This window comes from Balaenoptera ricei, chromosome 19 (assembly GCF_028023285.1).
Source record: "Balaenoptera ricei isolate mBalRic1 chromosome 19, mBalRic1.hap2, whole genome shotgun sequence".
In the NCBI taxonomy this organism is placed as follows: Eukaryota; Metazoa; Chordata; class Mammalia; order Artiodactyla; family Balaenopteridae; genus Balaenoptera; species Balaenoptera ricei.
Window position 1 is genome coordinate 55,988,542 of NC_082657.1, and position 26,687 is coordinate 56,015,228.

The following is a 26,687-nucleotide window of genomic DNA, read 5'->3' on the forward strand; positions in this document are numbered from 1 at the left end:
AATGACCACAAACTGGGTATCTTAAAGCCACACAAATTTATCCTCTCGCAGTTCAGGAGGTCAGAGGAGAATACACTTCCCTGGTTTTTTTCAGCTTCTAGAGATCACCTGCATTCCTTGGCTCGTGGCCCTGCATCACTCCAATCTCTGCTTCCATCCTCCTGTCTCTTTCCTTTTCTTTGATCTTCTTGCCTCCCTCTGGTCCTCAAACCCATCTGGATAATCCAGAACCACCTTTTCATTTCAAGATTCCTAATAATATCTGCAAAGTCCCTCGTGCCCTGGAAGGTATTCACAGTTCTCGGAATTAGGATGAGGACGTCTTTGGGGGCCATTACTCTGTCCACCACAGTGATAATCACCATTGCGTCTCAAGCGCCTAGCCTAGAAAAGCCACATCCGGGCAGCGTGGAATTACAGTGAAATGGCAATAAAATAAGGGAACTGAGTACATGTGCTTTGAGTGTGAATGCTGGCTCTACCAAGTTAGCCTGACCAGCTTCTTGAACCTTTCTGAACCTGTTTCTTCACCTGTATAACACTTAACAGTACCCACCTTGAGTAATTAAATTAGATAATACCTGTTGAGAGTTTTGCCAGTGCTTGCTACACTCAGAATTCAATAAGCTCTCGCTGAGACACCCATGAAACCAGGGGTCTGCAAATGTGTTCTGTAAGGGGTCAAGCAGTAAGTATTTTCAGCTTTGAAGGTTATATGGTATCTGTTGCAACTATGCAACTGTGCAGTTATAGCACAAAAGCAGTCATAGACAATACATAAATGAGTGAGGCTATGTTCAAATAAAACTTTATTTATGGACATTCAAATTTTAATTTCATGTAGTTTTCATGTCATGAAATATTACTTTGACTTTTTTCCCAACCATTAAAAATGTAAAAATGCATTCTTAGCTTGTAGGCCATTCAAAAACAGGTAGCAGGCTGGATTTGGCCCCTGGGTCATGGGTTGATGAACTCTGAACTCTGTGATCTTCAAAATCCCTTCTCTCTAAGAGTCTACGATTCTATTAACCAGAAAATCGTGTTGGGGGAAGAGCGGAAACGGCCAAACCCATGTTCAAATCCAAATTTCACTTCTTTGATAGCTGGGTTACCTACAGTAGCTGATCTCACCTTTCTGAGTAGTATCTGTTTTCTCATCATCAATGATAAAGATATCTACTATGGAAGTTACAAAGGTTAAAATAAGCAAATAACACAATATAGTGTCCAGCTTGGCCTGTGTCACAGAGTAGGTGCTCAGCAAATGTTAGTTCTCATCCATCTTCATTCGCTTGGAGGAAGGATGTCTCCTCATTGGAAGGCTCTGAACTGGTCTTTTAAAGAGGCAATTTCCAATAATAAGGTGGAAATGCCGAAAAGGTGTTCTCCACTTTTAACAGCATGTCAGGCCCAGTGATCTACCCAAACTCATGATGAATAAGAAAGAGCAGTGATTCTAGGTGACTTTGCTCACTGCACTTGCTTGGCCAAGACTGGGTCTGACAGAGGAACAATGTGCCTGCTGCCAAATCCTTTGGAATGCTTCCCTTCCTACTGGAGGTTGAGGCTTGGAGAGGAGTCCTTGGGTTAAGTCCGAGGTTAATTGTGGTCGAATTGAAGGTTAGGAATTTCTCAGCTCACTGAGAGTAAAAGAAGGTCAATCTGTTGTACTTTGTGCATCCTATTCAACCTCCCCACCCCCAAACCCCTGGCCCCCACTCACCCCAAACCACCAAACCCTCTCCCTGAACATCCACAGCAGCGAACGGAAGCTCGCGGTGATAAAACACCAGCTAAGCGCTTACATCATTTTACAATCAAACATCTCCAAATCTGTTTATCTGATCAGCCCCAAATTCTGTCAGAGCGTTGACATGTGCATTTCTAAATAATTTCAGGATGTCAACCTGAATAGACCCGCAGAATCGGAAAGTTAATTATCTTTGACAACTTTGCCAGCTAATTTCCTATTTATATGTACCAAACTGGGGGCCTGTTTCATCCCCTCTTGTCACAAAGGATTTATCAATCAAATCAAGGCCTAAAATTGTCTGCCAAGGCATTCGGGCTTCCCAAAGGGGTGTTTATCTGTTTGAAATCTCGCCGACTATCCAATGGCAGCAAAGTTGACATGAAACAGAAGCAGAGCTGCTTCCTTTCTGGGGGAGGCCCTGGCAGCAGAGGGCCCTGCTGGTCGGTTCCCCCCAGCTCAGCGCCCCACCCTCTCTCCTTCCTCTTGTCTTCATCTGGCTGCGCTTGTCAGGCCCCAATTTCCAAAGCGGCACCAGCTTCACCTCTGGATTTCAGCTGACAGGTCCCGCCAAACGCCAGGGCCCTGCCTGTCCGAGCCGATCGGCTAACCCTCACTCAGGAAGGTGGGCCCCAGGAAACCCAACGGGCCGGCGCTGACAGGCGGTTTGATGGTGGCGATAGGGCTCCTGCGGTTGCTACTTCCCTCTGACAGGCAGGCATGTTTAACTTTAATGGCCATTTCCGCTGCCGAGTTCCCTGGACCCAGGCTGCTGCTCTGCAAGAATGCAGCAGGCTGTCACCTAGCTGGCCGTGGGGCGAGCCCCGGTTGGGGAGGCCTGCCTGTAATTCTGTTATTGGTTCCTCATGTGCAACTTGGCCTACCGAGGAAGCAGCTGCAATACGACGGGATAACAAGGCTCACCCAGACGTACCCAGTTCCTGCCCACCCACCAGAGGAAGTATCGGAGGAAGGTGCTCCTGTCACTCGTTCATCTATTCAACACATATTCGTGTTGATCACCATGTACATGGGGCCCTGTCTCTCAGAAACTTCCAGTTTAATGGATGACATTCTTTTATTTCTCTTGTTTAACAAAGCTATGTCAAGTATCTTCTATGTGCAAGGTGCTGTTCTAAGCATTAGGGAGATAACAGTAAAAATAATAAAATAGAAAGATTAAAAAAAAGACCTATTCTCATGGAGTTTACATTCTGTTGCAACAAACTATGGGTGATAGGCAGAACACAGCCCCACACCTGTTTTCTAAATAAAGTTTTATTGGCACTCAGCCGTACCCATTTACTTGCATATTATCTCTGGCTGCTTTTGTGCTACAACAGTGGAGCTGAGTGGTTTTACCAGAGACCATAGGTCCCACAAGGTCTACTTACTGTCTGGCACTTTACAGAAAACATTTGCTGACAAATAGAGATAATTTCAACACAAGATAAGCGGAAACAGATACAGAGAGTCCAGAGGGAGCCTATATGACTGTTGGCCTATAGGGTCTGTTTTATTCACTGTTGCTGCTACAGTGCCTGAAACAGGGCTTGGCAGAGAGTAGTAGGTACTCACTAAAAAGTTCTCACTGGCTGGATGAAGGAAAGAATGGATGTTCTGATGGGGAGGGAATTGGGCAGAAGGGAAGGTTCTAGAAGGTTTGATGAAGGAGGTAATAAGTAAGCTGGATCTTGAAGAATAAAAAGTACTCATCAGAAGAAGAAGAAGGAAAAAGGTTTTCTTGGAGATGGAAATTCACTTGTAATAGCTGCTATGCAGAGGCATGGGACAGGAAATTGCATTCAAGGAACAAAGAGCTGGTGGAACACAGGACCCGAATGGGGGTCAAAGGAAAGTGCGTCAGGAAATCAGGGAGGAGTGATACCATGTGAAGACTTGTATTTGTAATCACTGTAGACAGGCAGTGTGTCCTACAGCCCCAGGCTAGTGGGACCCGTGTCCCAGCCCCACACTTTGTAGTTCCTCCCTTGAAACAGACCTCGGTCTTCATTTCTCCCTTTTGGAGCACTCTTGGGCCCTTCACCCCATATGTGGAGTCAATGCCCCCAAAAGCTCCAGGATTCGTAACTGTGAGGTCATCCTGAGGCCCCACGGCCAGACCCCAGTTCTAGGAACAAGACCTGGCAGGTCATGCTGGATGAGAAAGAGATCCTCCCTGCATAAATGGACTGCTCTCCTTTCTCCGCCCATGGGCCCCTTGCCTGGCTTCTCCTATGCTCTGTGGGCAGCAGGGTGCCATCAACATCAAAAGAGATCACATGCTAGGCATGCAGTGATTATGTCTTCAAGAGTTCGAAAGAAGTCACCATTGGAGGATGGGTTGGTTGTTCTATTCTAGGTCAATAGAGAAAAAATCCAAATGGTAGATTTAGTATGTCCAGACAATGAATCATCATGCCCGTTTTCCTGCACACTCTTGGTAAGGACGTACTGTGGTCACCATCAATGAAGCACAACCTTTGAATCACTGGAAAGCAGTATCCACAGGCAGAGCGAAGGATGACGCTGTGTCATGAGCAATGTCGGAGCCAGAGCTGAATCAATGGTATTGGGAGCTGCAGAGGCAAGAATATCTGTGCTGTTTCGATGTAAACTAGTTATGAAAAGCCACGGCATTATGAATAATAACAGGGTTGCTACTTTTTGTAGCACATGATGGAAGATGTGAAGCTAGCTAGGAATGGCTCACTGACAATAAAAAGCACAAAGAAGTGGTCCCTGGACGTGAAGTAATGGTGCCTGGACTCTTTGCATGTGCAGACTGGACAACAAAAAAATTCATGTTCTCTGCCCAGTGTCCTACAACTTCATCAGTAAATCACCATACCTCATATGGTGAATCAATTTTATAATCAAATTATTTATAGACAAGGGCCCCACAAAAAATTGTCCCACATACCCCCCCAAGGGGTCCTGAAGGCACAATATGTGCATTTCCATATCAGAGAAGTATCAGGTTAAAAAAAAAAAAAAAGCCAACAATTAAAAAGCCAATAAATGACTTGAATGAATCCTCCTCTTTACTGGTTTCCCCCAGAGAACATCCTGCTCAGACCAGAAACTTGTCTTGAATCCCCTTCTCTTTCCTCCTAGTTCTCACCTCCCAGTTTCTCCAGGGCTTTTCAAGTAATAAATCTGCTCCCAACCTACCCTCGCCTCCCTAGCCTGCTCAGTTCTTACTTTCTCTCCTCCGAGCCACTTATTATGGTTCTGAGTAGCTGTTGACTTTCTCACTAAGTTCATCACAATCCAGACTCTGTCGTCTTCTGCATTCGACTCACTACCTGATTCTGCCTCTCGAAAATCTAGAAACGGCCCTGGCAGAGACCGACTCACTGCTTATGACCACCTCCTCTTTGATGGACTTTGGAGGAGGGGCGCCTCTGAACACTCTGTCACTAATGTCATGTTTGTCATATCGTGCTTGTCAGACAAAATTTCTGGATTTTCCCCAAAAGGCAGAAGGATGGAATAAGAATCAAAATACAGATCGGGGTGCCAGCCAGAACACTGCCTTGCCACTGAAATAAAGTTCTGAGTAGCTGGATAAAAATTGTATGAGAGGCAGTGTCAAGGAGATCTTGAAATTATACAAGAGGTGGAGCTTCCACCATCAGGGAGTATATGTGGCAGAAATGATGATACAAGATTCGGAGCATTAATTCTGTAATTTGTTATCAATTTCATTTTGATCCTTTTCTGAGCTTCTATGTGTAAAAATTAATCTATGGAGTTAATATGGGTAAAAGCTCTTGCCACAGGGGCTTCAAGTGCTGTATGGAGTGAAGCAGGCAAAGCCATTCGTCATGTCCCATCTCTATAGCCAGCTTCATATCAACTACTTAACTCTCTCTCTCTCTCTCTCTCTCTCTCTCTCTCTCTCTGTGTGTGTGTGTGTGTGTGTGTGTGTGTGTGTGGTCTTGATAGTAATCCTGCAAAGCAGGTGCAAGTCTTCAAAAAATAAGGAAATGAGATTTCTTGTGTGTTTAGATTTTTTAATTAATAGACCTTATTTTTTAGAGCACTTTTAGGTTTGTAGGAAAATTAGGCAGAAAGTACAGTGAGTTCCCGCACACTCTCCCTTTCTCCTCTCCTCCACCTGGTTTGCTCTATTATTAGTATCTTGCATTAGTGCGGTATATTTGTTACAACTGATAAGCAAATATTAACACACTTTTATTAATTCATGTCCACAGTTTATATTAGGGTTCATGCTTTGTGTTGTAAAGTTCTATGGGTTGTGAGATGCTTTGATTTAGATTGGTTTCTTCCTACATCTTTTAGCACCTGAGGACTCAAAATTTTCTTTAAAGTACTAAAGCAACCACATGTATAAACAATAACTGAACTCCTTTTTTTAATGACCTAAGGATATATGATTGCATGTGAACACTTCCAATCAATTCAATGCAATCACATGCACATTGTGAGGCACTTACAGTGTACCAGGTACTGGCGGCATGCTGAGGAAAGAGCAGTGAAAAAGAGAGAAACAGTCCTTTCCCTCGTAAAACTTAAGAGTTTAGCATAAGAGATGAATATCTGGTAAGTAATTATAAGTAGGTGCCCCTTCCAAAGAGCACATACAGAAGCTGCAAGAATCTACCCAAAGGAAGAAGAATGATGGCTCTGACGTCATACACATCACAGAAGCAAAGAACCCCGATGCTCTGGTTCACTTTGGGGCCAGCTCTCAAGTCAGTGCATGATCTCAGACAGCTTCGTCTAAGCTGGAGGCTGGCTCAGGTCCTCACTTCTACTTTCCTGGGTCCCAGGTATCCCCAGCATCCCCAGGCCGTGAGGGCCCATGCAGGTCCTACAGGGCTCAGGCCTGGAGCTCCCAGAGCCACCTCCTGTCACATCCCCCTCCCCGTGGGAGAGAGGAATTTGCTTCCTCGCCACACTGACATCCTTTGTCTGGCAATGCTGAGCTGGCCATTTCGTGCTCAGGGTTTATTTCCAACACAAATTTCCTGCGCTGCAAGGGCTGAAGGAACCCGCACACTCGGAGACTGTTAGTCTTGCATGTGGGTTTCCAGGGGCTGCTATAACAAATCCCCACAAACTGGGGGCTTAAAACAACAAAAATGTATTCTCTGAGCCTACAGAGAATGCTAGAAGTCTGATATCAAGGCATCAGCAGGGCCAGGTTCCCTGCGAAGCCTCTAGGGGAGAATCTGCCCCAGGCCCCTCTCCCAGCTTCTGGGGGCTGCCAGCCATCCTTGGCATTCCTCGGCCTGTAGACACATCACTCCAATCCCTGCCTCCGTCATCACATGGTCTTCCCCCTGGATGACTTCATGTCTTCATGTCCCAGTGTCCTCTTCTCATAAGGACACCAGTCATTGGATTTAGGGCCTCAACTTGATTACATCTACAAAGACCCTATTTCCAAATAAGGCCACATCCACGGGTACTGGGGCTTAGGACTTGCACGTATCTTTGGGAGGGACAGCATCCAACCCACAACACCTTGAATTCCCAAAGGTGGTTCATTCACAACTGATCTCCACCAGAGTGAAACTAAGTGGAAGCAAAGCTGAGGCCAGAAGGGGAAACAGACGCTGTTTCCTGATAGTCTTGGTATAGCATTGATTGGGCCTAAGAGCATGGGCAATGCCAAGTGTGACATACATGTGTAGGTGATTTAAAAAAGGAAAAGACAGAAAGTGGGGCTGTTCTGGGAGCTGAAAAATCCAAGCATAACTTCCAGTGGTCCCAGAAATACTGCTTTCCTCATCCCAGGTGAGACCCAGATGTCAGATGAGGCTTCCTGCTTTCAGAGATTTAATTAAACATCACCCATCATGTGTTCACTCCTACCCTGTTCTAGGCACTGGATATAGAGCAGTGGCGGAAAGCACCCTAGCACAGGAGCTCATATTCTAGTAAAAGGAGATGAGCAGTAAATAAGCAAATAAGGGGAAAGTAGAGAAGGCCATCACTGCAGTGGGTGTGAAGGAGAGGGAGTCAGTGGGGACAGAGGATGAGGCCACTCTTGGAAGTTCAGCTCCAGATGGAGACACGGGAAACAGTGAGTGCAGGAGGGGGGCGGGGGAAAGCAAGAGAAGGTCTCCTGACTTGGCCTGTTTCTCAATTGTCCCTTTGGGGGCTAGAATTGACTCACACATGGCTGGGTACGGAGATAAAGATTTGGTGAGAGAGGTTAAAAATGCAGGAAAGAGAAGGCATTACTGATGGCTGAAGGCCCGGGAGTTGGGGATGGCTAGTGACAAGAAAGGCCGCAAATGGAGGCAAATCCCTTGCTGTTGCCAGGTCTGCTCACAGTGGGAGCCGCACGCAGGAACTGAAAGTTTAGACCTGATCTTACCTGGAGATTTGAGTTCCAGCTTGCCTCTGCTGACTTCCTCTGTGACTCGGCTTCCTCATTGACAAAACACCCTGGGAGGGTCCCAATCACCCACACTCCTCTTCACAAACACCCCCAAAGTGTCCAAGTGGTTTCGGAGTGAGAGCCTCTGTAGCAATTCCTAACAGTCTCGCGACACTAGTGTTTCCCACCTCAGCACAGTAACATCTGGGCCCTAATTCTTTGTGGTGGAGGCCGTCCTGGGCATTGTAGGGTGGGCAGCAGCACCCCTGGCCTCCACTCACTAGATGCCAGAAGCGCCCTGCTCTCCAGATGTGACGACCAACGACGTGTCCAGGCATTGCCAAATGTCACCTGGGGGACAGAGTCGCCCCTGGGTAAGAGCTGCCGCTAGATCACAGGTCAGAGCAGAGGATAAACGGCTCTTCCAAGCAAGGTCACCTTCTCCTGAGCCCACTCTGTCTGGCCGTCCCTCCTCAGGACAGGAGCCCAGACCTAAGATCTGACCATAACTCCACACTGGTCCAGCCCAGTTCATGTCCTTTAAGCCTCCCACCGCCATTGCCTTCCAGAGTTGACCTGACTGCCTTCAAACAAAAAAATAAACAAACAAACAAGCCTGAATGGTGCTCTAAAAAATAAGTGACTATTTGCTTTTCTTTACAAAATCATCATTCCTGTCTGTAATATACACAGTGAATTTCTTTCTTCTTCTGAGTCACCAAAAACAAGTTAATCGAGTACAGGATATTTGCAGGTATTTTCTCTGAATGATTTTCATGTTATTATTCTATTTTTTAAACATTCTTTATTTTAAAAAAGAGATTATTCTTAAGACAGGGTGTGGAGGATGGGGAAAGGAGACCAAATAATATTAAACAATTAATTTATTAGAAATTTTACTAATTATTATTGTCATCACCGTCATCACCATTTTTATTTTCTGGCCTAATCCAGAAAGTCACAATTCTCAAAAGCACAACTGCATCTAATGAGACATAACCAGATACGAATGTCTTCCTAGTATTTCATTTTTTGCTGTCAATCCAGTTCAAACTCCAAGATACCACTGAATGAAGGATTCTCAACTCAACACTAAGGAGAGAATCAAGATTTCCATTAAAAAAAGAAAAACTGCATGTTCCCAGGCTTTTATCCATTTGTATACCTCTAAGAAGCAGCTGCAACTTTGCATACAAGTGATTTCTTTTTACATAAATAAAATGTTTTTGCCATTTTTAATCACTGAAGCATTAAAAAAAATAAAGTGGAAGCAGTTGAAAGGATGATCTTTAAAAAATAACTTTGTTGGCTTACTGAATGATTAGTTCTTGGTTTTTTGAAAAGTTTGTCGTACATCTTATTCCCAATTCAATTTACACTCACCCCCAGAGACCTCTATGCCTTTTAATTGCTACTCTGATTTTTTTTTTCCAGTTTTATTGAGAAATACTGCTATTCTGATTTTTTGGTGCAAAGATTTCTTTCTCCCAAAGATGTACCACTGCCTGAGATAAGTGATTTGGGGGGATTTTGAAAGTATGTTTAAACATGGCATTAAGAAATCTAAACATGAAGACTATGCACATTAAAGGCAAACGTGTCAGCAGGAGCCTGCCTTGTAAAGACACTTGTCAGTCTACAGATGAGCCAGGTGTTTTAAATCACGGGAAGAAGCATCGTCCTATGACTCAGAGCCAAGCTGGGCTCAGTACTCCATAGGGACTGTTGATTTGGTTTAAGACTGTCCAGCAAAGAAATCCTGTAGGTGGGTGTCCTTATGCTCCCCAGCCTAGCATAATTTCTTCCCCCACCCACTTCACTTCACTCTCTCCTCTTTAGCCAGAAGTGGAGTTGGTCAGGACTCCGTTTACCAAGTTAAAAAGCCTTGGTTGGATAAGCTTAGAACATTTAACTATTGACAAAATCCAATCTATACACTCACAAAAATTTTACCCTTCATAGTTGTTCCAGGTGTTCACATTTTTAATTGGCAAGAAGACACAAGGAACAGGCATCCCAAACTCAGTAGGTTAAAGCAATTTGTTCCACACATTTTTTATTTCTCGTGGTTCTGTAGGTTGACTGGTAGGTCTTCTGATCTGGGCCCGCTCGTCTGGGCTGGATGACCTAGAGTGGCCTCACTCCCAAGTCTGGCAGCTCAATGTCACATGGGGAGACAGCACAGGGATGGCCTGGCCACGTCTCATCATCCAGCAGACTAGCCTGGGCTCCCTTGCCTGGTGGTAGCTGCAGGGTTCCAGAGAAACTGGAACAAAAGAGCAAGCCACCTTGCGCAAGCATTTCCCAGGCCTCTGCTTGCTTTATATTTACTATTGTCCCACTGACCAAAGCAGGTCTCAAGTCCAGGTCAGAGACAATATAGGAGGTCATTACTAAAGGGTGTGCTAGAAGGAGGGGAATCATTTATGGTCATTTTTAATTTATCACGTTTGTTCACTAAATTAAAATATCATGGATCCTCATTATTCACAGATTCCATATTTGTGAATTCACCTCATGCTCACTAAACGTATTTATAATGCCAAAATCAACACTTACAGCACTCTTGTGGTCATTCACAGACATGCACAGAACAGCGAAAAACGGAGTCTCCCAACACACTCGTTCCCCATGGAGGTTGACCCTGGGAAGCCAGGCTCTGCCCTTTTGTTTCAGAACAAGTGTCCTTCTTGCAGTCTACTTAGTGCCACTTTTCCACGTTTGTGATTTTTGGTGCGTTGGTGATTTCTCTGTCCAAAATGGCCCCAAAGTGTAGTGCTGTCTAGTTTCCTGAGCACAAGAAGGTTGTAATGTGCCTTATGCAGAAAACACTTGTGTTAGATAAGCTTCATTCAGGCAAGAGTCATACTGCTGTTATCCATGAGTTCTATGTTAACGAATCAACAATATATATTAAATGAGGTGTCTTTAAGCAGAAACACACACAAAACAAGGTTACATATCAGTTGATGAAAATGTTGTGACCAAAGGCTCCTGTACCTACCCTGGGAGCTAATTCAGTGATCTCCATAATGTTCTAGAACAAAACTGCCATGAGTAGTGAGAACCAACTGGGTTGAATGAGCACCTTCTTTGTGCCAAGCACTATGCCTAGAGCTGGGGATTTGGGGAGCTCCCTGTTTTCCAGGAGCTCAAAGTCTAGTCAGGCATTAATGAATGACACTAATAAATACACAGATTGAGGTGAGTCGGGGAAGATGCTGTGAGGACATGAATTGTGGGCCAAGACCTAAAGGATGAATAGGAGGACTATTTCCGGTCCCCAGGAAAGAGATCCAGACATGTAGATCTGAGCGCAGAGGGTCTATGGGGGGTGCTCTCAGGAACAACGCCTGTAAGGGAGTGAGGGAGGCTGCGTGGGACAGAGGGAAAAGCAGCAACAGAGGGCTTGGCCAAGCCCACAGAGAGCTCTGGAGCCTGGAAGTCTTATCAGAAATGTCCCCAGTTGAGGCCAGAGGCGTAGACTTTGTACCCCCACATAAACCAGTCAGAATTCTGGGCAAGGCTGCTTGCTTTAGTTGAGGACAATACCTGGGGAAAGACTCGGCTGTTGTCCGACAACAGTCCTGGCAGTTGAGGGAATGAATGCCTAAATGGAAATGGTGAGCAGTGCTGCCGCTCAATCCCAGCATCCTTAAAAGGAGCTAGAGACAAAGGAGAAAGGGAGCTATACCAAACAGTGGGAACAGCATGTGCAAAGGCCCTGTGGTAGGAGAGAGCACAGAACGTGTGAACAACATAGAGAAGGCCCATGCAGGGCTGGGGTGTGGAGAGCAGGTGTGAGTGTGGAACGAGATGAAGCTGGAGAGTGGGTAGGATGAGGTCACATGGGGCCACGTGGGCCACGGTAGAGTTTCAGTTCTCATTCTAAGAGTAATGTGAAGCCACAGAGATTTTTAAGCAAAGGAAGCAATCTGCTTCGGTGAAGAGAACAGAACTGAGCAGAGTGGGGAAAGGCAAGGTTGAGTAGATGTGGGAAGACCAGCCCGTATAATATGAAGGTGGCGGCCCAGGAGATGGTAAGAATTGGATGGAGTCGACAGACATTTTGGAGGGGAAGTCAGCAAGACCCGACACTGGCGTAGATGAGGGGAACAAGGGGTAAAGGGCACCAGGGATACTGCTCTTACCCGGTTTGCCTGCATAAATGAATGGAAGTGCCTGGACCAGGATGGAGGACTCAAAAGGAGTTGGAACAGACCACGTTGTACTCAAAACAGTCAGTGGGGTACTTAGCTGATGCTCACATCTCCATGTCTGGAACTCCAGTTGGAGATGAAGATGGCAAAGAGATGGTAACGGAAGCCTTTGTGGGGATGAGATTATCCAGGGAGCATAGAAGAGGAGAAGGTCTAAAACTAAGTCCCATTCAAAGGCCAGGTGGGAGGAAACAGAGGCAATAAAGGACCCCAAAGAGCAGCTAGAGAAGTGAAAGGAAGTAGGAGAAAACAAGGTCACAGATGCAGCAAGAGGACATTATTTCAAGGAGAGAGTGGTCAAGGGTCAAGCACTGCGGAGGGTCCAGTAGGATGAAGACTAAAAATTTTCCACTGGATTAATGACAGATAACAGAGCTGAGGTCTCCAATGTGAGAAACAAATAATTAAGCAGAACTTTTTTTTTTCTGTTTGGGGAAAGATAACCCTGGGTTATCACTTTGCTAAGTAACTCATTCCCTCTCTTTTGTGTCTGGCTCATAGAAGGAGAAGCCACAGGAATTCTCGGCACTTAGAGAAACGACTGTGTATGCTTTAAAGCCAAGTAAACACTGCCTTTGATTAGCTTGGGAACAGCCACGTCTCTCTTGCTAGAAAGAAGATCAAAAGCTTGGAGAGAAATCAAATAGATAAAAATTAAGCAAAAGTGACATACTCTCTCAAACCTAAATTTTATAAATCGTAACATCAAATCCTGGTGAGTTTTCAGTGAGCCCTATACTCATTCATTCAATGTAAACTGGCACAGCCATGTTGGAAAGTGTGATAACATGGAACAAGATTCGTGAAAACAGTCCTTAAGGTAACTGTTCTGCTTCTATGAATTTTACCCAAGGATACAATTCAAGAGAAACATAAGAAAATAAAATAATATGCATGCAGATATTTAATGCAGATTTTCTCTAAAAGTTAACCCTTGAAAACAACATAAATGTTCAATTTGCAGGGGGACAATTTTAATAAATATTTGTTAAGCAACAGGATGGGATAGTAAAGAATCATTAAAATGACTTTGCAGCACCCCAGAGGAAAATGTTGAGGTGCAAATAAAACACAGAAGAGTAGGTTTAGTACTATCTTATCTGTGTAAATTACATAGGAATATAGAGATAAACAAAAATGAAATCATGATGAGTTAGGGTGGGGTCATAGAGTTCCCATTTTTAAAGTCATTAATATTTTTGTGTTGCCCATTCATATAAAATATGCAGGAGTAATACTTGGGAAGACGCACCAAAAGAAGAAAAACACCTTCTGAAAGGGGCTTCGAGGTAAAACTGACCAGAAACAAGACACCTGTGCTCAGAATAAGACTGCCTTGACTCCACACAAGTATTCAAGATGAATTAAAAGGAAAAATCTTACTTGATTAGTAACTTCGGCACTCAGTAAAAGAAGGTGAAACAAACTCTCCAATTCGCCTAAGTGTTTGGCATCTTTGAAATATTTTTCCATCTTTCCCATCGCCTCTGCAAAAGGAACCATTTAGGGTTAGCAGAGAATCCTACATAATTAAGCAGACAGAGCCTACTTCTCAGGTTATTATCCCTGGAAGGATCTGAAGGTCCAGCTCATGAGACCAATAAGGTAGGTTACAACTTGTGTGTTGAGACCAAGTACTAGATCTGGAAGAATTTAACAGCATCATGAGCACTTTGCCAAGAGACACATGGGCCCAGACCAGTACCTAAGGGGTTTCTCTGTCCTCTGCCTCCTTGGTCCCTGCTGCAGAAGCAAGAGCTGTTTCACAGGTGCCTCCCTCGCAAGGAGAGTCTGGCTCTCATATCCCTGAAGTGGCGAAAAGAGCTGGCATTCACAGGAGTGGAGACTGAGTGCTTGGATTCCCAGAAGCCACACGGCACTCATCCACTAAAATTAAAACGTCTCCTTTCCTTCTTAACTCACTGAATCACAGGGCTCATTCTAGCTGCTGGAGCTGTCTTCTTGAGAACAGGTGATCATTACGTCCTGGCATGGACACTCCATCTTAGCTCTGGGTGTCTCGGAAAGGATTTCGGCTTTTCTAGCTCAGGGAAGTTCAGGGGAGGAAAGATTTTGCTGTTGGTCATGAAATAGGAGGAGGAAAGACATACCACGGATTTATAACCAGGGGCCACATCTTTTGATTGCTGATCACTGCTCCCAGGCACAGCAAATATTCATTTATTTAAGATGATGCTCTCAATGGACAAAATCCATAGGGGGAAAGAAAGAAAACTTGCACCAGATAACATTCCCTGTCTCCTGCAGAGAGATGAACTGGAGTTGTTTGTGCTGAGGCAAAAGCCAAGTCCTCTCAGAGAATTATGACTTTTGAAGACCAAGCATGTAGTTCAAAGAGCCAGAGTCCTTTGGGGGGACCGGAGTATAAACCAGTATCATTTTCAGAGCTTCTTTAAATTATCTTCTTCCCAAACCTTTAAGCCACACCCCTTCCCCAACCAAGAACCTATTTCCCAACAGTGGGCAGCAACGTCAGCATCTTAAATCATGGCCACAGACTAGCCAAGAGAAGTAGAATCCATGTGCCAAAGTGTAGGTCTTGTTAAATAAATTCTTCCTTGACAGCAGAGAAAGGCCTGGCTCAGAAAATGGCTCCTTAAACACTTTAATTTAATTCAACAAGGATTTATTGTGCACCTGATATCAAGAGCCAAACTCTAGGAGCTGAAACGTAGAGAGAACGTAGAGAGAAAGAGAGAGAGAGCAGTGTATTCTCCTACATTTGGCTGGGGAAGGGGTGGCAGATTCTGAACCCTCCAAAAGCAAGTCAGCGTCATCCAGAGATTTCTCTAGGTAGCCTGACTCTCCACTTATTCCTGAAACTTGTCCCTTTCCTCACTGGGGGACAGATGTCTGTCTTCCATCAGTTGCACCTCTTTCAGATGAGTTTGTCCTTCCTTACTATGTCTCCAGTATCACCCTGCCCAGAACCCCGCCCACTCTTTCTTCCAATGCCCTTGCCTCATTCCCTCTAAGGTTTGGCATTTGTCCCCCCCCCCAACCCCGCAGAGTCTCCTGATTCTCTGACACTCCACTCATTTTCCATTTCGAATATCTGCCCTACACCAGACAGTTCACATCAGCCCTGCCTCTCAACACCCTCAAGATGAGGCACACACTACAGGTCTTGCAGGGCTGTGGGCCTGTGGAGGTTGCTCCAGGCAGGAAAGGCCTGGCTCGTGCACTCTGGGAGCTTACAGTCTATCGAGACAGAGACACACCACGAATGATACCACTAGGCAGGAAGAGTTAAGCGAAGGCCAAGCATAGCGTTGGTCAAGGGAGTAAGTTCTACCATCACACGGCTTGGACTTGATTGCTGGCTCCATTATCAGGTGCATGACCTTGAGTACATCACTCATCCCTCTGACCTCCAGGTGCCTCATCTGTCAACTAGGACATTAACTATAACCATGTCAGAGGATTTCTGTAAAGATGCAATGAGATAACCCTCCTAAAGGGTTTACCATAGTGCCTGGTACCTAGTCATCCCACAAAAACAGTGTAAGCTATTTTTATGAAACTCAGAATAGAATTCCCTTGCCCAAGCCATGTTCAAATATTCATACAGTATCAGAAAACACATAGTATTTAGTGCAGCTCCCCGCTTCTACAGCCCCCTCTGCAATCTGATACACAAAATCCCTTGGTATCACTCCTTCTTACAGCCTGTGATAGGGGATGCTAGTAACACAAAAGTCACTCTACCTGAGTCTGTTAGAAGTTCTGCTTCCAGTCCTAGCTGAGTAAAGTAACTCCTATGAAAAAAGATTCTTCCTGTAGATAACTGCAAACTCTGGACAAAATATTTAAAACTACAGGCAGGCTTTGGAGAGTGACCCAGCACAGACAGCTTCTGAAGGGGCATCAACACTTGGAAGAAGGCACTGCACAGAGTCTGCATCACAAGACACAGGCTGAAGGAAAATAATACCAGATGCTCATGAAGAAATGAAGATAGGCATATACTTATTGCCATTTTGTTCATTGTTTTCTGCTTGCTTGTGTAGCTATTCTCTGTTCTTTTCTTCTTTTAGTCTCTTCCCATGTGGTTTGATGATTTTCTTTAGTGTCGAGTTCCTTTCTCTTTACTTACTGTGTATCTATTGTAGGGTTTTGGTTTGTGATCATCATGAGGTTTATATATATCAACCTATATAGACAGCAGATTGTTTCAAGCTCACAGTCACTTAAGTTCAAACGCATTCTAAAAGTGCTACATTTTTGGGCTTCCCTGGTGGCGCAGTGGTTGAGAATCTGCCTGCCAATGCAGGGGACACAGGTTCGAGCCCTGGCCTGGGAAGATCCCACATGCCGCGGAGCAACTAGGCCCGTGAGCCACAATTACTGAGCCTGCGCGTCTGGAGCCCGTGCTCCGCAACAAGAGAGGCCACGATAGTGAGAGGCCCGCGCACCGCGATGAAGAGTGGCCCCCGCTTGCCACAACTAGAGAAAGCCCTCGCACAGAAATGAAGACCCAACACAGCCATAAATAAATAAATAAAATAAAAAAAACGTATATAAAAGTGCTACATTTTTACTACACCCAATTTTCCATCTTTTTACTTTGTGTAGCCCTTAACTACTTATTGTAGTTGCAGTTGATTTTATATCTTTTGTCTTTTAATTCTCATACTAGCTTTTTAAGTGGCTGATGCACACTGCCTTTACTATATATTTGCGTTTATCTGTGAGAGTTCTTCTTTCATATATTTTCTTATTTCTAGGGCCTTTTCTTCTGTGCTTAAAGAAAAGCCTTTAATATTTCTTATAAGGCCAGTTTAGTGGTGATAAACTCAGTTTTTGCTTGTCTGGGAAATGCTTTCTCACTCCTTCACTCTGAATGATAACCTTGCCAAATACAGTATTCTTGGTTGTAATTTTTTTCCTTTCAGCACTTTAGATATACCATGCCACTCCCCTCTGGCCTGCAAAGCTCCTGCTGAAAAATCAGCTGATCGCCTTATAGGGGTTCTCTTGTATGTGACTAGTTGCTTTTTTCTTGTTGCTTTTAAAATCCTCTCTTTAACTTTTGCCATTTTAATTATGGTATGTCTTGGTGTGGATATCTTTGAGATCATCTTCTTTGGGACTCTCTGTGCTTCCTGGAGCTGGATATCCATTTTCTTCCCCAAGTTATGGAAGTTTTCAGCCATTATCTCTTGAAATAAGTTTTCTACCCCTTACATTTAAGTCTTTAATCTGTTTGAGTTTATTTTTGCATATGGTGTAAGAAAGTAAGACCTGAAACCATAAAATCCTAGAAGAAAACATAAGCAGTATGCTCTTTGACACTGGTCTTAGCAATTTTTTTTTTTAATCTGTCTCATCAGGCAAGGACAGCAAAACCAAAAATAAACAAGTTGGGACTACATCAAAATAAAAAGCTTTTGCACAGTGAGGGAAACCATCAACAAAATGAAAAGGCAACCCACTGAATGGGAAAAGATATTTGCAAACAACATATCTGATAAGAGGTTAATATCTAAAATATATAAAGAACTCACACATCTCAATATCAAAAAACAAAACAAAACAACCCAATTAAAAACTGGGCAGAGGACTTGAATAGACATTTTCCTAAAGAAGATATACAGATGGCCAACAGGCACATGAAAAGATGCTTAACATCACTAATTATCAGGGAAATGCAAATCAAAACCGAAATAAGACATCACCTCACATTTGTCAGAATGGCCATTATCAGAAAAGATAAGAAATAACAAGTGTTGGCGAGGATGTGGAGAAAAGGAATCCCTCAGGCACTGTTAGTAGGAATCTAAATTGGTGCAGCCACTATACAAAACAGTACAGAGATTCTTCAAAAAATCAAAAATAGAACTACCATACAATCCAGCAATTCCACTTCTGAGTATATATCTGAAGAAAATGAAAACACTTCTTCAAAAAGACATAGGCACCTCTATATTCACTGTAGCATTATTTACAATAGCCAAGATATGGAAGCAACCTAAGTGTCCAATGACAGATGAAAGGATAAAGAAGATGTGGTACATATATACGATGGACTACTACTCAGTCACAGAAAAGAATGAGATCTTGCCATTTGCAACAATATAGATGGGCCTAGAGGGTATTACACTAAGTGAAATAAGTCAGACAGCGAAAGACAAATACTGTATGATTTCACTTATATAAAAAACAAATGAACAACAACAAAAACAGAAACAGACCCATAGATACAGAGAACAAACTGGTGATCACCAGAGGAAAGGTGGGGTGAGGAGTGGGTGAAATGAGTGAAGGGGATTACGCAGTACAAACTTCCAGTTATACAATAAGTCCCAGGGATGTAATGCACAGCTTAGGGAATATAGTCACTAATATTGGAATTACTTTGTATGGTGACAGATGGTAACTAGACTTATCATGGTGATCAGTTTATAAATTTATATAAAGTTTGAATCACCAGGTTATACACCTAAAACAAATATATATTCAACTACATTTCAATTAAAGAAAAAAAGAGGGGCTTCATATGTGGTGAATACCTGGCAATCTATAAAAGGCATTTCCCCCCTTAGTTTTTTTATAAGACACATGGATTGGTTAAAGCAGGGGTCAGCAAATTTTTCTGTAAAGGGCCAGAAGATAGTAAATATTTTAGGCTTTGCAGGCATATGGTCTCTGTCACAACTACTCGTAATCACAGACAATATGTAAACATGTGAGCATGGCTGTGTTGCAATAAAACTTTATTTACAAAAGCAGGTGATGGGTCAATTTTTGACCTGCAGGCCAGAGTTTGCCGACCTCTGGTTTAAAGCAAATATTATAAAATTGTATTCTGAGTTGAAGTTCATAACATACATAGATAAAATACTTATGTATAACTGTAACAGAGGATCAGGTGGGAGTAAATGGACCCATACAGTTGGGGGTTTTCCACATTCTACTAGAAGTGATGCAATATTGACCCTAGGAGGTTTCCCTGGTGGCGCAGTGGTTGAGAATCCACCTGCCAATGCAGGGGTGATGGGTTCGAGCTGTGGTCCGGGAAGATCCCACATGCCACGGAGCAACTAAGCCCGTGCACCACAACTACTGAAGCCTGCATGTCTAGAGCCTGTGCTCCACAACAAGAGAAGCCACCTCAGTGAGAAGCCCGCACACCACAACAAAGAGTAGCCCCTGCTCACCACAACTAGAGAAAGGCCGCGCGCAACAACGAAGACCCAACACAGCCATAAATAAATAAATAAATAAATAAATTTATTAAAAAATAATATTGACCCTAGGTAGACTGTGCATAGTTCAGGATATATATTCAAGTACCTATAAAAACCAGTAGGTTCATCTAAAAAGGCAACTGATAAATTAATATGGAATTCTAATATGTATTCTAATTTAATATATATTCAAACACCAAAAAGAAAGTAGGAAAGACAGGAACAGAAGAACAAAAGTAAAATAAAGGAGGGGACAAACAGAAAACAAATAGTAAACCAGACCTAAATCCAATCACATCAATAATGACATTCAATAGTAACAGAATAAGCACTCAATTCAAAAGGCAGAAATTGTCAGAATGTGTAAAAAAAAGCAAGACCCAAATATGTGTTGTCTATAAGAGATGTCTTAAATATGAAAACACAGATAGGCTGAAAGTAAATAGGTGCAAAAAAGTACCCCAGACAATCAGAAAGTTCTCACAGCTACAGTGATATCAGACAAAGTTGACCTGGAAACAAACAATATTTCCAGGGATAGAGAGAGGAGAAGACAGCCAGTCCCTGTGGGTGGGAGGAGAGTCGCTCCTGTGTGTGAAATGCCTGGATTGTACCCGCCACAGGAAGCGGTTCTTTGCTTCCTAGCTTCAGCCTCTTCAAGTGGGAAGAGAGTGAAATAAACAGGGATGACTTGAGAGTCATTGAATATAAGGCTCCTAAATTCCCAGATTCTAGGAAGCCTGAGGGACAGCCTCGCTGGGTGCGTCTGTTGATGACTGCGGTTGATGGGATGATGTGGGAAAGGGTGATCCCCTGGGTGGTACCTCTAAAACTTCCTGAAGGGCTGCCTGGGCACCCCAAAGATCTTGCTCTTCATTATCATCAGCACACATCTGTCGGATGCTTACAGAGGTCAGGCACTGTGCTAAATAAATGCCCTACGTGTAGGATCCCATTTGTGCCTCCCTTTAACCTTATGAGGTCCACACTGCTGATGGGAAACTGAGTCAGAGAGAGCTTAGACAGCCTGTCCAAGATCACAGACTTGAAGTGCAAAGCCTGCACTGGCAAAGACACTGGTCAGGCTCTAGAGCCCATGCTCTGAACACCACTACATATTCTCTCCCCTCTCACGGGGGCTGGATTTCAGAGCCTTGACCAGCTCATCCTGCAACCTCTCACTGTGCATGGCTGGGAGTGTCCATTTTCAGGAAGAGCGAGAGAGAAACACAGGGACCATGGAAAGGACTGCCCCCTTATCAGAGAGCACGAAGTTCCTTGTCCTTACCACCGTATTTGTAATTTGTGTGTGTGTGTGTGTGTGATTTCAGAGTTTGAACAAAGGTAAATGAGAGAAAGTTGGAATCCGAAACAACACCCTTCAGAAGTGGGTCACCGTAAGGTACGCAGCCAAGCCAGCTCCTTGGCAACATGCCGTCATCACTTTTCACAGATCACTACAGAGCCGACACATGTTCCTCCAATCTGTTCCCATCTCTGTGTTTTTAAATAAACTCTTGAAGTCAGGCCTTTTGCGCCCTTCCTGCCCCCAACGCTTCCCATTCATGGGCTCACAGGTGTTAGGCAGCGTGTATTCACTTTCATTCGTCTGGCCTTTGCTGGTGGCTGTGCTGGTAAATATCGCTACACCAGTTCCCATCAGGACTGTTTACCAGGTACAAGGCACCGGGCAGAGGGCTCTACACGGACTGCCTCATTTATTTTTCCCACCACTGCATAAGTTAAGGGGTATTCCTCTCATTTCACAGATTTGGAAACTGTAGCTCAGAGCAGCTAAATAACTTGCCCAAAACCACAGAGCTATTGAAAAGGCAGAGTTGGAACTTACAAACTATATCTGTCCAAATTCAAAGCCCACAATCCCAACCCTCTGCAAACAGAGGAAGACCTCAGAATATGTGACTGTCTCCTCTCCTTTGGTAATACCAGGACCTCAAAGACACACCTAACCCCCTCAGCACAGGAATCCAACTAGTTAAACAACTCTGATTTTTCTCTGGAAAGAAATAATCCTGATACCAAGGCTCTTCAATTACTCTGTGCAATTAAGTCCTGAGTGCTTGTTTGAACAATTAACCGAAATAATTATAAATGTATCTCTGTTACTACAATTGCATATTAACAAAGGCTCAGAGCCAATTAATCATTACTCCATCAATATCTAATTTGCATAAACCTATTCTCTTTAAAGACTCCGTGTTTGGGGTGACAGGGCTCCCTCATCGATTATGGAAATATCCCCATCAAACCTCCCTGAGGCCGTCAAAAGGAATAAAAGGGGTTGTCTGGTGTGGGCTGCTCAGCACCCCTGCCCAGCCTTTCCAGGGACAGGCAAGGAGGGAGAACAGAAGGGCAGAGACACAATGACAGCATGGTTTTCCACTGGGAGCGGGAATGACAGGCTCAGGTTCCAGGGTGATGGGCAGAGGGAGGCATCTGGTGGAGGTTGGGGGGGAAACCAGCATCTGAGCCTCCTTTGGAGTCATCCAAACTCATTCATTCATTCATTCATTCATTCATCCATCCATCCATTCAACAAATACGTCAACAAATATTTACTCTCTGCTGTGTAATAGGTATCGGGGATTCAACAAAGACTGAGACTCTCTGGCCCTCACTGAGGCAGCTAGACAATTAACCAGATGTCATAGGGTGGGTTCTCTAGAAACAAAGGGATAGAGTTCGATGTAAGATGTTTATTAGGGCTCAACACCTGTAAAAGAAGAGGAAGCTGGGCTGTGATGCAGGGTCACAGGCCTCAGCTCACTTGGCCTGTCACTCTGGGGCAGGAATCACCTGTCGGAGTTGCCCTGAACCAGGGTGAGATGTCAGGGTCTTTTCATCCCTGACTTGCTCAGTCACTAGACAGGGGCGGCCCTGACAACACGGCTCTCCACAGCTGAGGCAACCCTGAGGAGCCTGCCATGTGTAGTGTACCTGCCACTGGGCATCTACACGTCCTTCCTTGAAGGGAATGGGCCGTGCATCTCCATGCCCACCGCACTGGAAAATTGCTACAAAGGATAATACGACACTGAGGAAGAGGAAGAAAGGGAGCCATGGTAACACAGAGAAGGGGCCCCTAATGCTGAAAACTTAGCCAGACCGTAATCAGGCTAAGAGGATAGGGAAATTGTGTTTCAAGCAGAAGAAAGTGCTGAAGCTTAGGGGGCAAAGGGTTCTTTACAGAAAAAAAAGAAAAACAAGATTGGGCTGCAGACACACATATAGGTGATCATTCAGTATGGCTCTGAGGACCATTTCCAGTCCCTCTCCTCCACTGTGATTAGGTTTCTGCTCAAACTGGCTCCTCCATTTCTCTGGAGGAAGGTGAGGTGGCATCACCATGGAGACAGACATGTGGCAGGGCCCTGATGTGTTCAGCAACCTCTTTTCTCGACATGCTGCAAGTCATGTTGCTTGGGGTGTTTACATCTAATTGTAAATGGGCAACACATGAAAAATCCCATTAAAAACATATAGGCACATATGCCTATATACTTATATATTTGTCTGTTTATATAAGGATAGAAAAAGCTACAGAATGCCACACATTAAAGTGTTCACATCAGCGCCCTAATGTGTAGAGACTGGAGAAAGGTGGGGAGCAATTATTTACGTTTTAATATTTTTTTACTTGTCAAAACAAACATTTTTGTAAATGTTTTTATAAACTAAGAACTTACATGTTGCACATTTTCAAAAATAAAAATGTGTTTATGATCATTTTAATTTGCTATTCATCAATGACCATGTCTTCAGAAATCTGGGGCCTAACATTTCATTCAACAAGTAGTCTCTTAGTTCTCCCAGGTGCCCTAGGTGTTACAAAAAGATGGGTGAGACAAACTCCCAATCTCAAAGAGTTAAATAGTCTTACTGCAGGGACAGAATATTACAGGATAAAAAGCAAATTACTGTTACTAGTTAGAAAATAAGAGTTAAAAAAGGAACTATGGATAAGAGAAGTGACTAATGAATAAAAAGCAGGTGACTTCAGAAATTTACAAATCAAGATTTTTCCCTCTTATCAGCTGGACAAATAAATGGCAGTGTGTGCTCGCGTTGTTAGCGGTGGGGAGTGAAGGGGAGGAGGAATGGGGAAGGAAGTCACCCAGTGTGTCCAGGTAAATGCTACAAGGTGGCCGCATGGGGACAGCAGCCTCCAACCCTTGGAAGAGAGCTGTGCCCATAGCAAAGGCCTCATCTTAAACAGTCTTGACACCTCAAACACAAGGATAAAAATAGAAGCCCCAGAAGGATTTAGCGAAAATAAAATGAAAGGTGAGAGCCCCAGAGGCAACCCTGAATTTGCTGGAGAGGCAAAGTGAAGGGCAATCTGATGGGCCCCAAGGTCAAGGGCAGGAAGCTTTATTGGAGGTGAGAGCTTAGGAAGGGGGCAGCTTGACCTGGCCCCAGGGTGGACAGGAGGATATGAGAACCAGATGACAACAGTGATTATAACAAGGTGCAGGCTGCACTCAGTGCTCACAGATGCTTCAAGAAACTCTGAGTCTTGCAAAACAACAAACCTGCTTGAGTCAGGAAAGGGAGAGGGAATGTTTTGCACAAACTACCCTCCCAGATCTGTCACCAACAAAGACCCTCACATGATTCCTTATACTCGTGGTCCTGCAGCAGGTACACAAGGACAGTCTGCAAAAAGCCTGGCTGCACACAAACAATTCTAGATAAGCATTAAGGCAGTCCTGCCGTATGCACGGCCTCAGCACTATTCCACTCAGTTACTACACTACTCCATTCCCGGCATCTGGGCAGAAAGACACACAAGAATTCCTGTTGTTGAAAAACTCATGATCTAGCTGGCAGAGACCATAACTGAAACCGGTGATCCTTAAACCTGCTTGTTCATGTGAAATAGCTGGGGATTGATTCCAGGACCCCACCCCCCAGATCCCCAGACCTAGTGAATCTGAATCTCTGCGGGGAGGAGCTTGTGAATCATGTGAGAGAGAAAATTCTCCAGGTAGTGCTACTGATCGGCTGGGACTAGGGGAAAAGGCGGGTTTTCCCCCAAAAAAATAACATCTCCCCAGTTAACATTTTTCTAGCAGCAGCATATCTTTGTTTTTTAATACTTGAACTTCATGGAAGACAACTATTTGTCAATATCATGCTCTTCTGCCAATGTTTATCAAGGGAAACATATTTACACCCCCAGTACTCAGTGCAATATATATATATATTATAAAACAATGTACAAAAAAAGAATTGAGTGACCTTGCAAATAAAGTCAGTAGAATGTCAGAATGACATGTAGATATTTTAAAGGGCTAGCTGAGGGTCAGCAAAAGGGAAACACGCGTCAGATGCGCCTGATGCTAAGAAACGTACTGCAGCCTCACTGCAGACAAGGCAGCTGATTGATAACATCCAGATTATTTGGTGGTTGGTGTTCAGAACCAAAGTTGTAAACGCTTTACATTCTAACTGATAGTTTGTTACATATACAGGTGTTTTACTGAGTCTTAGTTATGATTTAAGAAACGTAAAGGCTTGAGGTTGATGTGTAATGCCATATAATTTTTCTTTTTTAAAATAATAGGATACAGGCCCCTGGTTAACATTTTCGAGCAGTGTCCAAGGTTTGGGTATGGATTATTGATGTTACGTGGGATATGATTATAATTCAAATCCAGTGTGAGGCTTGCCGCCATTAGGAGATACACTTGGTACAGGAAGTGGGCACACGGGAAGCCATCACAAAGCATGGGACAGTGGCACTAGGCCTCTGCAGACAGGGACATGTTGTGAGGCTGAAAGGAATACGAAATTTCAGGAGTGGTTTTGGTAAAGCCAGTGAGTTAAGAGACAAATTCACCCAACACACCGGAGCTGATTGAGAATTTAGAAGGAAGCCGAGCCGCTCAAAGCCTCGTTTTCAGCCAGCAGCATCATACCACACCTGGAAGCTTTAGAAACGTAAATTCCCAGGCCCATCTACACCTACTGACTCAAAATTGTTGGAAGCGGGGCCCCAGAATGTTTTAATCGGATCTCCAGGTGATTCTTAAACGCTCTCGACTACCCCCGGTCAGGGTACTAGTGACAGAAGAAAGAGGAGGATGCATGAATTTATACTCTGAAAAAGTGAATGAATGGATCAGTAAGGAATAGTGAATACATTCTGATAAATTCATATTATAGAACCATTAAGGAGAATTAGATGATACACGCACATGAGGAAAGATGCTTCTGATGTGTTTTTTTGACTGTCATCTTTCTTATGATACTTTTCGAGTAAGTAAAAAAGCAAAACGCTGGGTAAAGAGTATAATATCCTATTAAAAATATGCAGACCTATATGCTTATAATTTATATATTTTTATGTTTACATAAGAATATGAAAAGCTACCGAAGACCATACGTTGAATATTACCACCTGTTTCCTAGTGAGGAGAGACTGGAGGAGTGTTGGAAGTCATTATTAATATTTTCTTTTTTTTTTTTAACTTGTTCAAACAAGCATTTTTATAAATGCTTTTATAATTTAGAAAATAAAGTTTTACAATTACACAAGTATATAAAAACTCTCCCCCAGAATTCCAGTGCAACTCGTACAGCATCAGAGTGCACAGCGAGCTGAGGAACCCCCAGCACAGAGTACACTGGCCTCAGAACCAAGAGATATGCCTTCCAGAATCTGGTTCTGCCCGATTCCTAGCTGCTTCCCCTCCTGGGAGATGAGGCCGCTGCACTGAACCTGCATCTCAAACTTGTCCCTTATCACCATCCAGGACTTCATTTTTTAGTTGTTTTTTGTCTTTATTATTCCTGGGTTTGGAGTGATGGTCATCAAACTAAGCTCATGTATTCACTTAGGGCCTCTGTTCTCATTAAAAGTAGAATTTCTATTAGGTCTTTTAGGATATCAAAATCGACCCCGAGTCCCCCTTCTTGGGGTCCGCAAAACAGGAGGATATCTAGGGTCCTTTTCAGCTGACCGTACACCCGCTCTCGAGGCTGTGATTTTTCTTAGAACTTTCCATGAGGAGTGTGACCACTGGCAACAGGGCAGACAGACCACTGCCAGGCTGCATGCTCTGTGTTCATTGGGCATGACCAATATGACAAAGGCCCATAGAGGCGCTTAGCTGTCCCCG